This window comes from Cydia strobilella, chromosome 11 (assembly GCF_947568885.1).
Source record: "Cydia strobilella chromosome 11, ilCydStro3.1, whole genome shotgun sequence".
NCBI lineage: Eukaryota > Metazoa > Arthropoda > Insecta > Lepidoptera > Tortricidae > Cydia > Cydia strobilella.
In genome coordinates, this window is record NC_086051.1 from 12,009,335 (window position 1) to 12,026,026 (window position 16,692).

Sequence of the window (16,692 nt, forward strand, 5' to 3'; positions counted from 1 at the left end):
AAGCAGTAAGTAAAGTAAAGCAAAAACCGGCCAAGTGCGAGTCGGACTCGCGCACGAAGGATTTTAGTATTTGTTGTTATAGCTGCTTTAGAAATACATCATCTGTTAAAATTTCAACTGTCTAGCTATCACGGTTCATGAGATACAGCTTGGTGACAGACAGATAGACAGTGGAGTCTTAGTAATAGGGTCCCGTTGTTACCCTTTGGGTACGGAACTCTAATAGAATGCTGCATTAGAGAAAATTCCTATAGCGTAAGTAAGTAAACAAAAATTGTGTCACAGGCACGTTACCAACAGTTGATCAAAGTGACACAAATAATGAGACGTTAATAACTTGAGTACTATATATGTACATAGATTTACCGCAGTATGCTCTTAATATAAATTGGAACCACAGAAAACACATGTTTCGAATATCAAGGGGTATTGTTTTGATTCCATATTCCAACAATAAACCGTATAGGGGCAATGGATTATGGACATAGTCTCGGTATGCGTGTGCGCATCAAGATGAATCTAACGTCACATAATCACTAACATCCGCCGATAGATGAACATGACAGGAGAAATTCGGTGAACGGTCATTCCAAGATCGGACTAATGACAGCAATGACTGAGATAACTAATGGAGGTAGTAGATTTTGGGCACATGTTTCAATCTGTTGAAATTTGACTGATACACTGATAGAGATAAATCTGTTACAACGATAGATATTTATGTATACCTACAGATGAGTTGCTGATTTACGAAAATGTAAATGCGAAACAAGTTACATATGTCCGTCCGCAACCTGGTATAAACTGCAAACTTTCACTATTTATAGCTATGCTTGTATCTATTCTATTTCCACATTGAGCATTCAAGTCGAAGGATATCAGAGATTATAAGGTAAAACTCATTTTTAAGCAGCTAAAGTTATTTCCGAGTAAAAAAATCAACACAAAAAAACAGTTGCATGTGCTAATAGTTGAAAATGACGTCATTTATTTTCGTCAGTCGGTCGTTGTAACAGAAGATTATGATAATTAAATTAGGTTAACCATTAACCTAATGACTCTGGTTCAGTGGAAGGTAAATCAGACCAACCAGGGTAGTGCAATGGAAACAAGCGACAAAACAATTTCATGCTTGCCCTATATTTTTAACAGCGATGCAAAAAGGCGGTTATTACCTTGGCATAAAAGTATATGGCGTGCATGTCACCAATAAAATTGTATTGCAAAGGATCAGCTGTTAAAGTCACGGTTGGTACCGTACAGCAATTTGCTCAATATCGGCCCGATTCGATCGGCCCGTATGATCATATGTTTATGTATTAAAATGTCTTTACTTAATGATTTCGGATTAATTATTATTATATTAGTTAGGTTGCTCAGCCTTTTTTTCGAGTTCGTTCCCAAAGTTCTAGTAGGCCTATTCTAAGGTATACAATTTTTTATTACATTATATCTCATTTTGAAATCACTCGCAAGTCTAATGGCGCATCATCAATGAAATCATATAATATTTTTTGAAAAGGCTCCTGGGAGTCCTGTGATAAAATATTAGCTTTATGCATAAAAATTTGCCATACATTTTACTTACAGTTGAGAGTCGATTAGCGTGTCTCTTATTGGAGAAAGTGGCACGGGTAAATAAACACACCTTAGCGTTTTGCTATAAGTACGGAAATTGCATTGTTTCTATAATATGCGGATATAACGCATGACTGTTTGACAGAGCTATTAATTATAGTTATAATATTATTTACCTGACTGGCAATTAAGGGAGGGTATTTTTTTCTTTATTTTAGCTATCGGTTGTTTGTATGACTAATTGTAAATCGCGCTATGGCTTTTGATGTGTAAAATGACATCACGTTATGAAATAACTATGATTCGTTTGTGTGCATGATTGACATGGCTATGCTTTTTGTCGGTATAGAAGGTGTATGGGTTAATTGGGTAATGCCGAATCACTGATTGATGATATTAGGGTTTACCGGGAGAATTACTCGAAACCACCTTGTAAACTAAAATCGCAATGTCTTTGATTCCGTCTAAGTAAACTTTGCACCGACTTGCACATAACAAAGTGTGGGAGTGTCATTATAAACGTAATACTTTCATACAAATTTGTCATAAATTATGATTTTCGACATTGCCTCATTTTGTCATTGCAAACGCCCTGCAGAGTTAGCTTGGTCCGACTCTAGCTCCTAGAGCCACCCCACAGCGTCTTTTGAGCGTCGGCGTCTAGTCGGTGCTATGAAAACTGGCGTCGCTGCGCAGTTGCGCCAACGTTGCTTCGAGCAGCAGCCATAGAGTTGACTAGACCGACGCTCGGGAGACGCTAGTATGGGGTGGCTCTTAAATGCATTCAGCTGCACAAGAACACAATCTTGAAATTTGATTGACGATCTTTAAAGGTCGTCTTTAGCAAACCTGTCCAATCAAAAGATCCACTGATTAGTACAAGGTCAGTTAAGAAAATAGATACACATCGATAAGATGTACGTAGATGTATCCAGAATTCCGCTTTAGTTACCGATATAGAGTAATATCTATAATTAAACAAACAAATGTTGATTAAATGTCCATTACGTCATATTAACGGACATGGGCGACACACACCCACGCACAGGTATAAAAAAACTTGTTACAGTGAACTCTATGTGAATCTCATAAAGACTTGGAGATGTGAAAGCGTTTCTCGAATATGTAATTAACTACCAATTTCCCGACTGCAATCGCCTTAATCGAACCAGTATAAGCTTGTACTAGACATAGCTGGGCTTTAAAGTTATCCACACCACTTTTTTTTAAAGGATTATATGCCGGGCTAGCACATGATTGGCGCGAGAGTATCTCGCCGCGACATAGACTACCCGTCCCTCTTTAATTCATACAGTTAGTAAAAGACGGGTAGTCTATCTCGCGGCGAGATACTGTCGCGCCAATCATGTGCTCGGCCTACTGGAAATGTTTAAGTTGTTTTTACTGAAAACGTGAGCTCTTTTTTTGATTCTAATGTCAAATAAGACGTCTCTCATAGCGCCCACAGCCAATAATACATGTACTCGTATAACTAATATATTATACCGCGGGTTACGCGGCCGGCTCCCTGACATTGCGGGGTTGCGAACTGCATCGCAGCCATAATTGTAAGTTTTTAGTTTTAAGATATATTTTATAATAACTAGCATACATGTTTTAAGAATTTCATTTCATTACCAACATATTAAATAAGTAGATTTATCTACACTCAGCCGGGACATAGTACTTAAAACCATGTCTTATATCCTAGTTACTAAAACGACAGCTCGATTCTACTATCCTATCTGTCTGGTTTTGCACATAAATGACAGTTGTACCTATTGGGCAGAGTTTTTGTATCCGAGATATATATAATGTTCGGAGCCCATAGTCAGTGGGAGGCGACACGCTCAGATAGCCTTGGGGAATACACCCCAGAAAATAATCCATAGACTCGGTAAACATACTTGTAAGTAATCGAACACCCTGATGACGCAAAAGAAAAGTCCGCCCTTCCAAGGATTCCAGGTCACTCTGCGTAGCTTTCTGTTTCTTTCTTTGTTATTTATTGTATTGTATTGCGATTATGCTCATAATAATTATGATACATGAAGATATCTTTATTTGAACGAGATTTATTTTGTAATCTTCATTTTTCCGTAGCGTTCTAACCTTAGTTTCACAGTTGATAAGGTCAAATGTAACACGTATTTTCATGCAGCCTAATCTATCCGTTAAAATCGCTATTACCTACATCGAATGTGGGACACAAATGTAATAACTATGCTAAGTAATAAGTTTTCCGAAGATCGAATGAGAAATCAGAGAAAGGTTACCCTTTAACAGTAATAAGACAAATTACTGTTTAACTAGGTATCTCTGTCTATTCTTTAATAAGCTAATTAAATTCAAAGCTAATGCAATAGGAAATATTCCTATTGCTTTGAATTGAATGTTTATTATACTGTACTTTTAGGTAGGTTGGTTTAGAGCGACCTGGCATAAAAAAATATCCCGAAAAAAATATTTGCTGATAATCAAGAATCTCATTGAAATATAGATTGAACTAAATTTAACTGTAGACATAACGAGTCCCAGAGGCTCTCAGAGGCAGGTCAGGCAGGTAAACATTGTCGAGATACTTCGACGGGCTATAAATAACCTAGCTGCTATTAGGTAGGCTGCGAGTTCCCAACACAAAAGGACGAGATGGATCGCGGCTGCTGCAACCATGCCGCTGGATTACAAATGATGCAAATAGCACGTAAAAGCAACAAGGTTGGGTAGGTTGAACACTACTTTTTCTTATGGCGTTATGGGGTTAATCGCGCTACAAGCCTCAATTAGCTATTAATTGTTTGTTGTAATCTGTTATTTTGACTTATGTACTTGTAAGAAAGGGATAGTTAAAACATAAAATAACTAATTGACGCTTGAATATTTTTATCAACCCCGTTTTTTAAATAAAAAAATCATATATAAGAGTGGTAGCGGTTTTCAGAAAACTCAAATCGCCAATATCATAGGTACCTACTAAATGGCTGCACACTGTACTAAATGTCACAGCCGAGTAAGCGGCCAATATAATATGTATAAGGAAAAACAAGTGCCTATATTATTATTTTGCACGTAAATTATAGAGTTTAAGTATATTCATAGTTACAATTTATTGTTCGTACATATATATTATGTAAGAAATTGAAAGAAATAATAATAATCACAACTAAGTATGTAATATTCCATTTATTTGCGAATTTCATGATATAGATGACTCCCAGCACGTCAGTTACTCAGTGAAGATGGCATTTGCAACTGTGCTGAAATATCGGGAACAAACCAAAACAAATATGTAGTAACCTAATAACTGACCATGTTCATAGCATGAAGTCGTAGGTATATGTAGGTATATCATATCACAGATGTATTGTTGAAACGTCGAAAGTGTGAAACGTTTGTTCGACAGTGCGTCCGTCAAGTCTTCGTCCGTGACGACGATATTTTACACCGAAATTGAGTCAGTTTCAGTGTGATAAGTGGCGGTATTCCCGCCAGCGTAAAGTAGGTCGCAATAAAGAAAATACCTACCCCTTGTTACAAGCATTTTACATACCCCAACATCGTTCCTAGTTGATGCAAATATTTTAAGGTGACGGCGTTGTGAGCGTGATAAGGCGTGATGTATAGGTATGTTGAATTGTAGTTGTAGATATCGAATGATTTGATTTTAAGAATATTCTAAGAATATATGTAGTTAGCAGGTATGCAAATACAGACAGCATACAAGTATAGCGGATCAGACTAAACTCAATGCACGTGCGGGGCCGGATTTCCGCATAGGCCCATCAATCCTGGGCCTAGGGGCCAAGGCAACCAAGCAATGGTTTTGAGATGGAAAAGGGGGGGCCGCCCTAAATTCTAAGTGCTACGAGTATAACCAAGTGCCTAGGGGCCCTTGGTCTCTAAATCCGGGCCTGAATGCACGGAGTCGCGGGCATAGCTAGTAATTTGTAATCAGACAGAAGCAATCTGCAGAAGCGTTCTTGCATCACTATCAACGCCTGATCTATCATTATATTTCAGAAAAAGTACGTATACGACGGTAAACACTATCAACTGGTAAATAGTTCGCGTAGCGCTCCACTGGCGATAACGACAGGTTGATAACGCCACAAAAAGAATGCTAATTGACGTTACGAACACTAATGGCTTGTTATGCTGGAGTCTTTATATTGAAGAGAGCTCGAGGATTTACTATATTTGTTAGCCGAGTCATGAAATAGTATTAGACCCGGACCCGGGTATGTCCTTAAACTACGTCCAAAAGAGAGGTATGGGCACTGTGAATAACATCTCGCTTTGTGTGGACAGCATCTCGCACAGGACAGCGGATGTCATTCCAGATCTAGAGCAGAGCCCAACTGGGGAGGTACCTCCACCTTACAGAAAACCGCAGCCAAATAACACTAGACCCTCTAATAGTGTTGTGTTCCTGCCGGGAGTAAGGTTGCCAGAGCTCGAGGGAGAGGAGTGTTAGGGTCGGCAACGCGCATGTAACTCCTCTGGAGTTGCAAGCGTACATAGGCTACTACTGCTTAACATCAGGCGGGCCGTATGCTTGTTTGCCACCGACGTAGTATAAAAAAAAAACAAATATAGCTATACTTCAGCATTTTCAGAAGTACTAGAAGAATGGCATTTCGTAAGCGACATTCCCGTGGAATCGTGGAATGCCCCTTTTAGAAATGTTCCTGGAGCTGTCTTTAGTCCAAATGGCATCCTAATATATTTCCAAAATAGAGTAACTTTTTTCTATGAACTTTAATTTGATGATACCTGCAAGCAGGTCGCTCCGTTCTGAACTCGTGAAGTACTATAATAATCCTATCAATGATGTGGTGAACTCGTCTCGCTTGTTTTGTCTCCAAGACAGTAGGAAAAGGTGCTCATTGAAGAATAGAGTTTAATATACGAATGTCTATTGTTATGCTTTGCTTACTTACATCAAAACATTTACGAATTTTACGATTGACGGTCAGATCGTTATGTCTGTAATCCCTTTAAGCTAACTTGCCTGTCTCGTACAGGCGTCTATCGTCTATCTGTGGTAACTATAACAGGCCCTGTTTACTACGTCTCTGAAAAAATATATAATAATGTGATAGGGTGCATAAATTTGGCGTATTCGCGAAAACAAAAGAGTATATAAGTAGTAAAATTGCGTCAATTTTTATCACGATACTTGGGCGACGGAAAGTGCAGAACCCTATAAGCGGCGGTAATGTCTGGCGCGTTTTTCATGCTTCTGTAACTAGTAGATATGAATTAAAATGTGAATAATTATAATTAATTATTATGCGGGTCAATGTCATACACGGAGTAACATGAGGAAACCGAATAATTTTAACAGCGTATCATATTTAAATTCTAAAATGTCCTATAAATTTTTCTGTAATTCCCTAGTTTCAGAGTTAATTACCAATTTAAAAAAAAAACTAGTTTTTATTGTTATACTAGCTTTTGCCCGCGACTTCGTCTGCGTGGACTTAGTAACCGCAGCTAGAGTAAGAATAGCGCCTGGAAAAAATCTCATAGCAATCTAAATTTGAGCATATTATGCACACAAATTAGCAGACACTTCATTAATTATCTCAATTCCACCCCGCTTTTTACTTTCTTAAGAGATGATTTTCGGGATAAAAACTATCCTATGTCCTTCTCAGGGACTCAACCTATCTCTATGCCAAATTTCATCTAAATCGATTCAGCGGTTTAAGCGTGAAGAGGGAACACACAGACAGACAGACAGACTTTCGCATTTATAATATTAGTATGGATAGTGCAAAACGCATTTTTGATAGCGATGTTGCCACTATGGGACGTAGTCTAAGTATCCTTATTAATAGATGTCAAAAAGTGACAAGTAACACATTGTAAAAAGTAGGTTTTACAAAAAACAAGTAAGTGACAAGTTTACCAGTAACATTAGGAACTTTTGACGTACAAAAACTTACATTTAAAAAATCTAAAAAACAAAACAAAAAAAATTATATATATATATATATTTCTGCCAATTTGACCTAAACTCTTATTATTATTATTTCCCTTCTTTTGGCCTCAGAAAAGTGTGGTGGGTAAAGGATTCCCCGTGATAACCTTGTATACAAAAAGCTCTATTGATATAATGATTGACGTGGATTCTCGTTTTCATTATGTATTATGCTCGTAACACGACTGAAATTTTTATTTAATCCTGCTAACGTAAACATAATGAAATTAATAAAAACCACTTGATCAAAATAATATTATAAATATAAAAGCTTGTTAATAAATTTAAAAATTTTGGATTTTGAATCTACGAGAGTATTTAGGAGGGAGGGGTAGAAGGTCCAGTTTAACGACGCAGTAAAAAACAATAACAATGCACGCACATAAACAAACTAAACTATTAGGTATTTAGCCTTGTTTGTGTGCCTTGCGTCTATAAGATTAATTTAAACGTAAACGTAAAGAAACACGCATTTAAAAAATGTTTTCTGTCGTCGACACGAATCGAAAAAGAAGCACGAAGAAACTACTTACATTACGATTTACGATACAAATACGAAAAAATAGGAAATTCGCAACGGATGGCGATAAATTAAAAAAACACGACCGAAGGGAAACGATACGTTTTACAGTACATGTGGCCCTTTAAATTTTCGGCACAGTTACGTAATGAGCTTATTATCGCACTTAGTGCGGTAAAGTAGCACCATAATATATGTCCTACTGTAATTTTTGACTAAATAGTGAAAATTGCGCAGCCCGCGCACCCGCGACGATTTAGCTGCGTTTAAATTTTTTTGGTCCTTAATATTAATATGCGAAAGGGTAACGTGATGCCACTGACCTACATGTATAGAAGATAAAACAAACTTGGAAGGTTTTCACTAATTACATGTCAATGTAAATGTAAACAAACACCGCTAAACGCAAAAGCAAATAGAGGGATCAATCATGCTTTCTAGTCGCGCTAATTAATCGCAAATGTGAAAACTAATCACAAAAACAACTGAGCAAAGAATCGAGGCCGCGCTGCGGGCGGACGCATCAGTAGTGCGTTTTAAACGCACTTCGTTCTTGTTAAGTATTACACAACGGGTGTTAACAAAATGACGACTAATTTGTAGAACAGAATCTAAGATGAAGATTCATCGCTTTCTAATACATAAAACGTTGCAAACGCAACAGCGGAGTAGGCGGCGACGGCGAATTCGCTCATCATCTACCAAGGGTCCGCCGTTTGGCAACTACTAATCCCAAGAAATAGCGTAGGGACTAGTTATTACGAAAGCGACTGCCATCTGGCCTTCCAAGTCTTCAAACTTAGAGGGAAAAATAGGCGTTGTTGATGGGATTGGTCCGGTTTCCTCACGATATTTTCCTTCTCCGAAAAGCGACTGGTAAAGCACGTCAAATGATATCGTACACAAGTTCCGAAAAACTCATTGTTACGAGCCGGGGTATAAACCCGCGAACTCGGGATCGAAAGTCGCACGCTCTTACTGCTAGGTCTGCTAGGCTACCAACACTTCTCGCGGAGGCAAACGAATAATTGCTCAAAAATTTAAAGAAAAAAATGCAGGAAGTGGTTTGTAAGGTACGATAGTAAGACCTAAAATTCAGCATTATTTATAATTTTGTAGCATTTCTAAGGTTTGATAAGATAGAAGTCTATAAGAAAATTAAAGTGATTATGAACGCGGGTCCTCACATATCCAGGGTTTTGGCTATGTTCTTTACCTTGTGTATTAGACATTCCTATTTGCCCCTTGATATGATGCGGACAATTGTCGTACCCGTGGTTAAGAATAAAACTGGGGACTTGGCCGACCGTAATAACTACAGGCCGATATCATTAGCAACAATTATGGCCAAAATATTTGATAGTGTGCTTAATTCACAGCTAAATGAATGTGTTAAACTGCATGACAACCAATTTGGTTTCCGACCCCGTCTGTCTACAGAATCCGCAATACTGTGTCTGAAGCACACTATCAAATATTACACTAGGAGTAAGACCCCAGTTATTGCCTGTTTCCTGGATCTATCTAGGGCTTTTGACCTGGTTTCCTACAATATACTATGGAAAAAACTGAAGAAAACCGGTATACCACCGGAAACGGTACGTATGTTTAGGTACTGGTATGGAAATCAGGTCAACAGCGTTAGATGGGCAAATGTGCTGTCTGATGAATACAGGTTGGAGTGTGGGGTGAGACAGGGAGGTTTGAGTTCACCAACGCTCTTCAATTTGTATATTAACGAATTGATTGAGACGCTCAGCAGCATCCATGTCGGGTGTCATATAGACGGAGTGTGCGTTAACAACATAAGCTACGCGGACGACATGGTGCTTCTGAGCGCCTCAGTCTGTGGTATACGAAGGCTGCTCAATGTGTGCGAGGCTTATGCTGCCAGTCACGGTCTGAAATATAATGTAAAAAAAAGCCAGTATGTCGTCTTTGAGTGCGACCGCAACAAATATTCAGAGTTCCCCGCAATTGCGCTAAACGACAGTACTATGGACCGGGTAACCCAATTTAAATATTTAGGCCATGTGGTTGCGGCCGACCTCAAAGACGACATGGACATCGAACGGGAGCGGAGGGCCTTATCGGTGCGTGCGAATATGATAGCTCGAAGGTTTGCGGGGTGTTCCAGGGGGGTTCGGGTTACTCTGTTTAGAGCGTTCTGTACTTCCCTGTATACCTGCAACCTTTGGGTTCAGTATTCGCAGCGGGCCTATGGGGCTCTCCGTGTCCAATATAATAACGCGTTCCGGGTGATTGTGGGACTGCCTCGCTTCTGTAGCGCATCAGGAATGTTTGCGGAGGCGCGCGTTGATTGTTTTCAGACGACCTTGCGCAGGCGCGCCGCATCCCTGGTCATCAACATCATCTTAAGGATGATAGCGGATAAGCCGGATTGTCCGCTAATGTTACACTGTGCGGGGCTACATGCCCCAATGGGCTCCATAGAGTGGTAACTTGTAGGTTAAGTGTGTAGGTTTAGGTATAGGTATAATTGTTATTAGGCATACTAACCCCCTTGAAACTGTCTTTTACTAACAGAATGTATGTGTCACGGTTACACGAAATAAAATGATTTCAAATTCAAATTCAAATTATTCCCGCAACCGATGTTGCGTGCGAAATATAAATATTATTCATTTCATTGCTAAATGTTGTCTACATAGCGAACATAACATGTATGTCTCAACAGAGCAATAAACGACTAGGCCATCAACCGCAGTAACCGAACAGGTCAAAATGAACCACAAAGTTAACCCCGAGTTAAATGGTGACTGGCCCACGACCGTTAGTTTACTTCCATCGTCGGACGAATTATACGCTTACGTTGTTTTGTTTTTTACTAACTGTTTGACCCCTTACTAACTTATCAAGAAAACAGACAGTTTCGTCAAAACCGATGTAGTTAGTTGACAAGTAGGTAAACGAATGAAGTGTTCAAAATGAACTGCACATGCTCTTGCAAATTGAGCACTTGCAAGTAGGTACCACTTCTGCTGCTGATTGTTCATGCACATACCATTTAGGTCAAACATCTCGTAATTAAGTTACTTTTGTTTATAGTCTATGACGTCTATGTATTACGATATACTCGTAGTCGGCGTAACGTAAGAATTTATATTTGACAGTTAGGAATTGCCCTTACATAATTATGTGAAGCTAAAACCTATCGTTTAACTGATATGATTCATATCATATGATACGATAGCCTTAGGATCATATTCATATTTCATATACATACATATATACCTAAGGGTCAATTCATAACTGACATGAACCTATCGTTTAACTGATATGATTCATATCATATGATACGATAGCCTTAGGATCATATTCATATTTCATATACATACATATATACCTAAGGGTCAATTCATGTCAGTTATGAATTGACCCTTAGGTATATATGTATGTATATGAAATATGAATATGATCCTAAGGCTATCGTATCATATGATATGAATCATATCAGTTAAACGATAGGTTTTAGCTTCACATAATTACGTAAGGGCAATTCTTAACTGTCAAATATAAATTCTTACGTTGCGCCACTTGCGCCGACTGTGGAGTATGACGAACAAGATAAATTATAAACAGTTAAACAACGTACAGTCGAGTTCATAAATATGTATACATTTCTTCACCTTAATCCGTTGCAATAAGGTGAAAAAAGGTATACATATATATAACCTCGACTGTACATATAATATATAAACATTCTGCTTGGGTATTAGGAATTAAAGTTTTGTGTGTGTAGGGCAGGGTATACAAGTGCCGGGACTTCTCATCACATACGCCTCGTCCCTATTCAAGTAGACAGTAACATTGTCTGTGCGGTTAATCCTGCCTTGCAAAAAGGTGTACATTTAAAACTAAAATCAGCTTTGAACTAAACCAGTTACGATAAGGCGGAAGCCCTATCTATACATCAAGATGCCTGTGTTCATTATGCATATAGTATATGCCAGTGTTGGCCGAACGCTAATGCCATTAACCATTAAAAATTAACAATTAAAAAGGTTAATGGCCATTAACCATTAGCCATTTAATTCGGATTAAAGTTAATTCGGATTAAAGTTAATTCGGATTAAATTTTTGAGACGTTAATGGCCATTGAAGTTAATTCGGATTAACTTTAATTCGGATTAACTTCAATGGCCATTAAAGTTTCAAAAAATTTATTAGAATTACTCTCAATTGCATCAACGTCTAATAAAATTACATTCGTGATATTTTAAAATGAGACAGCAAAATGACCCTGACTGAACCCTGGCAGTAGTAGCAGTACCTACCTACTACCTAGTAGAATTCTGGTTTGGTGCAACACAGCCATACGCGGTTTTGGTCATTTAAATCGTCTTGATGAGCACTTCGGAGAGCCGTACCCACGATAGAGCTGATGCTGAACCCTGGCAGTACCTAATGGATCTAAGGTTTGGTGCAACATAGGCACACGCTGTTTTAGTCATCCGACTCGTCTTGATGAGCACTTCGGAGAGCCATACCCATGATAGAGCTGATGCTGAACCCTGGCAGTACCTAATGGATCTAAGGTTTGGTGCAACATAGGCACACGCTGTTTTAGTCACCCGACTCGTCTTGATGAGCACTTAGGAGAGCAGTACCCATAATGGAGGTGATGCTGAACCCTGGCAGTACCTAGCGGAACTAAGGTTTGGTGCAACATAGGCACACGCTGTTTTAGTCATCCGACTCGTCTTGATGAGCACTTAGGAGAGCAGTACCCATGATAGAGCTGATGCTGAACCCTGGCACTACCTAGTGGATCTAAGGTTTGGTGCAACATAGGCACACGCTGTTTTAGTCACCCGACTCGTCTTGATGAGCACTTAGGAGAGCGGTACCCATGATAGAGCTGATGCTGAACCCTAGCAGTACCTAGTGGATCTAAGGTTTGGTGCAACATAGGCACACGCTGTTTTAGTCACCCGACTCGTCTTGATGAGCACTTAGGAGAGCAGTACCCATAATGGAGCTGATGCTGAACCCTGGCAGTACCTAGTGGATCTAAGGTTTGGTGCAACATAGGCACACGCTGTTTTAGTCACCCGACTCGTCTTGATGAGCACTTAGGAGAGCAGTACCCATGATAGAGCTGATGCTGAACCCTGGCAGTACCTAGTGGATCTAAGGTTTGGTGCAACATAGGCACACGCTGTTTTAGTCACCCGACTCGTCTTGATGAGCACTTAGGAGAGCGGTACCCATGATAGAGCTGATGCTGAACCCTGGCAGTACCTAGTGGATCTAAGGTTTGGTGCAACATAGGCACACGCTGTTTTAGTCACCCGACTCGTCTTGATGAGCACTTAGGAGAGCAGTACCCATGATAGAGCTGATGCTGAACCCTGGCACTACCTAGTGGATCTAAGGTTTGGTGCAACATAGGCACACGCTGTTTTAGTCATCCGACTCGTCTTGATGAGCACTTAGGAGAGCAGTACCCATGATAGAGCTGATGCTGAACCCTGGCAGTACCTAGTGGATCTAAGGTTTGGTGCAACATAGGCACACGCTGTTTTAGTCACCCGACTCGTCTTGATGAGCACTTAGGAGAGCGGTACCCATGATAGAGCTGATGCTGAACCCTGGCAGTACCTAGTGGATCTAAGGTTTGGTGCAACATAGGCACGCGCTGTTTCGGTCATCTGACTCGTCTTGATGAGCACTTAGGAGAGCGGTACCCATGATAGAGCTGATGCTGCACCCTGGCAGTACCTAGTGGATCTAAGGTTTGGTGCAACATAGGCACGCGCTGTTTAGGTCATCCGACTCGTCTTGATGAGCACTTAGAAGAGCAGTACCCATGATAGAGCTGATGCTGAACCCTGGCAGTACCTAGTGGGTCTAAGGTTTGGTGCAACATAGGCACACGCTGTTTTAGTCATCCGACTCGTCTTGATGAGCACTTAGGAGAGCAGTACCCATGATAGAGCTGATGCTGAACCCTGGCAGTACCTAGTGGATCTAAGGTTTGGTGCAACATAGGCACACGCTGTTTTAGTCACCCGACTCGTCTTGATGAGCACTTAGTAGAGCGGTACCCATGATAGAGCTGATGCTGAACCCTGGCAGTACCTAGTGGATCTAAGGTTTGGTGCAACATAGGCACGCGCTGTTTAGGTCGTCCGACTCGTCTTGATGAGCACTTAGGAGAGCAGTACCCATGATAGAGCTGATGCTGCACCCTGGCAGTACCTAGTGGATCTAAGGTTTGGTGCAACATAGGCACGCGCTGTTTTGGTCATCTGACTCGTCTTGATGAGCACTTAGGAGAGCGGTACCCACGATAGAGCTGATGCTGAACCCTGGCAGTACCTAGTGGATCTAAGGTTTGGTGCAACATAGGCACGCGCTGTTTTGGTCATCTGACTCGTCTTGATGAGCACTTAGTAGAGCGGTACCCATGATAGAGCTGATGCTGAACCCTGGCAGTACATAGTGGAAGTAAGGTTTGGTGCAACATAGGCACGCGCTGTTTTGGTCATCCGACTCGTCTTGAGGAGCACTTAGAAGAGCAGTAACCATGATAGAGCTGATGCTGAACCCTGGCACTACCTAGTGGATCTATGGTTTGGTGCAACATAGGCACACGCTGTTTTAGTCACCCGACTCGTCTTGATGAGCACTTAGGAGAGCAGTACCCATAATAGAGCTGATGCTGAACCCTGGCAGTACCTAGCGGAACTAAGGATTAGTGCAACATAGGCACACGCTGTTTTAGTCATCCGACTCGTCACGATGAGCACTTAGAAGAGCAGTACCCATGATAGAGCTGATGCTGAACCCTGGCAGTACCTAGTGGGTCTAAGGTTTGGTGCAACATAGGCACACGCTGTTTTAGTCATCCGACTCGTCTTGATGAGCACTTAGGAGAGCAGTACCCATGATAGAGCTGATGCTGAACCCTGGCAGTACCTAGTGGATCTAAGGTTTGGTGCAACATAGGCACACGCTGTTTTAGTCACCCGACTCGTCTTGATGAGCACTTAGTAGAGCAGTACCCATGATAGAGCTGATGCTGAACCCTGGCAGTACCTAGTGGATCTAGGGTTTGGTGCAACATAGGCACACGCTGTTTTAGTCATCCGACTCGTCTTGATGAGCACTTAGGAGTGCAGTACCCATGATAGAGCTGATGCTGAACCCTGGCAGTACCTAGTGGATCCAGGGTTTGGTGCAACATAGGCACACGCTGTTTTAGTCATCCGACTCGTCTTGATGAGCACTTAGGAGAGCAGTACCCATGATAGAGCTGATGCTGAACCCTGGCAGTACCTAGTGGATCTAAGGTTTGGTACAACATAGGCACACGCTGTTTTAGTCACCCGACTCGTCTTGATGAGCACTTAGGAGAGCAGTACCCATAATGGAGCTGATGCTGAACCCTGGCAGTACCTAGCGGAACTAAGGTTTGGTGCAACATAGGCACACGCTGTTTTAGTCATCCGACTCGTCTTGATGAGCACTTAGGAGAGCAGTACCCATGATAGAGCTGATGCTGAACCCTGGCACTACCTAGTGGATCTAAGGTTTGGTGCAACATAGGCACACGCTGTTTTAGTCATCCGACTCGTCTTGATGAGCACTTAGGAGAGCAGTAACCATGATAGAGCTGATGCTGAACCCTGGCAGTACCTAATGGATCTAAGGTTTGGTGCGACATAGGCACACGCTGTTTTAGTCATCCGACTCGTCTTGATGAGCACTTAGAGCAGTACCCATAATGGAGCTGGTGCTGAACCCTGGCAGTACCTAGCGGAACTAAGGTTTGGTGCAACGTAGGCACACGCTGTTTTAGTCACCCGATGAGCACTTAGGAGAGCGGTACCCATGATAGAGCCTTACCACCTACCTTAGATCCACTAGGTATTGCCAGGGTTCAGCATCAGCTCTATCATGGGTACTGCTCTCCTAAGTGCTCATCAAGACGAGTCGGATGACCAAAACAGCGCGTGCCTATGTTGCACCAAACCTTAGTTCCACTATGTACTGCCAGGGTTCAGCATCAGCTCCATTATGGGTACTGCTCTCCTAAGTGCTCATCAAGACGAGTCGGGTGACTAAAACAGCGTGTGCCTATGTTGCACCAAACCCTAGATCCACTAGGTACTGCCAGGGTTCAGCATCAGCTCTATCATGGGTACCGCTCTCCTAAGTGCTTATCAAGACGAGTCGGGTGACTAAAACAGCGTGTCCCTATGATGCACCAAACCTTAGATCCACTAGGTACTGCCAGGGTTCAGCATCAGCTCTATCATGGGTACTGCTCTCCTAAGTGCTCATCAAGACGAGTCGGATGACTAAAACAGCGTGTGCCTACGTTGCACCAAACCTTAGTTCCGCTAGGTACTGCCAGGGTTCAGCATCAGCTCCATTATGGGTACTGCTCTCATAAGTGCTCATCAAGACGAGTCGGATGACTAAAACAGCGTGTGCCTATGTCGCACCAAACCTTAGATCCATTAGGTACTGCAAGGGTTCAGCATCAGCTCTATCATGGGTACTGCTCTCCTAAGTGCTCATCAAGACGAGTCGGATGACTAAAACAGCGTGTGCCTATGTTGCACCAAACCTTAGA

General features: G+C 41.3%; 1 protein-coding gene and 1 long non-coding RNA gene across 3 annotated transcripts in view; both read right to left on the minus strand.

Annotated features, from left to right (window-relative positions):
• Positions 1 to 16,692, minus strand: part of LOC134745219 (uncharacterized) — a 193,135-nt gene that overhangs the window by 20,576 nt on the left and 155,867 nt on the right. The gene's annotated exons all lie outside the window — the stretch shown is intronic.
• The window catches only part of LOC134745152 (transmembrane protein 184B), a 40,067-nt gene that overhangs the window by 14,708 nt on the left and 8,667 nt on the right, over positions 1 to 16,692 (minus strand). The window lies entirely within an intron of this gene.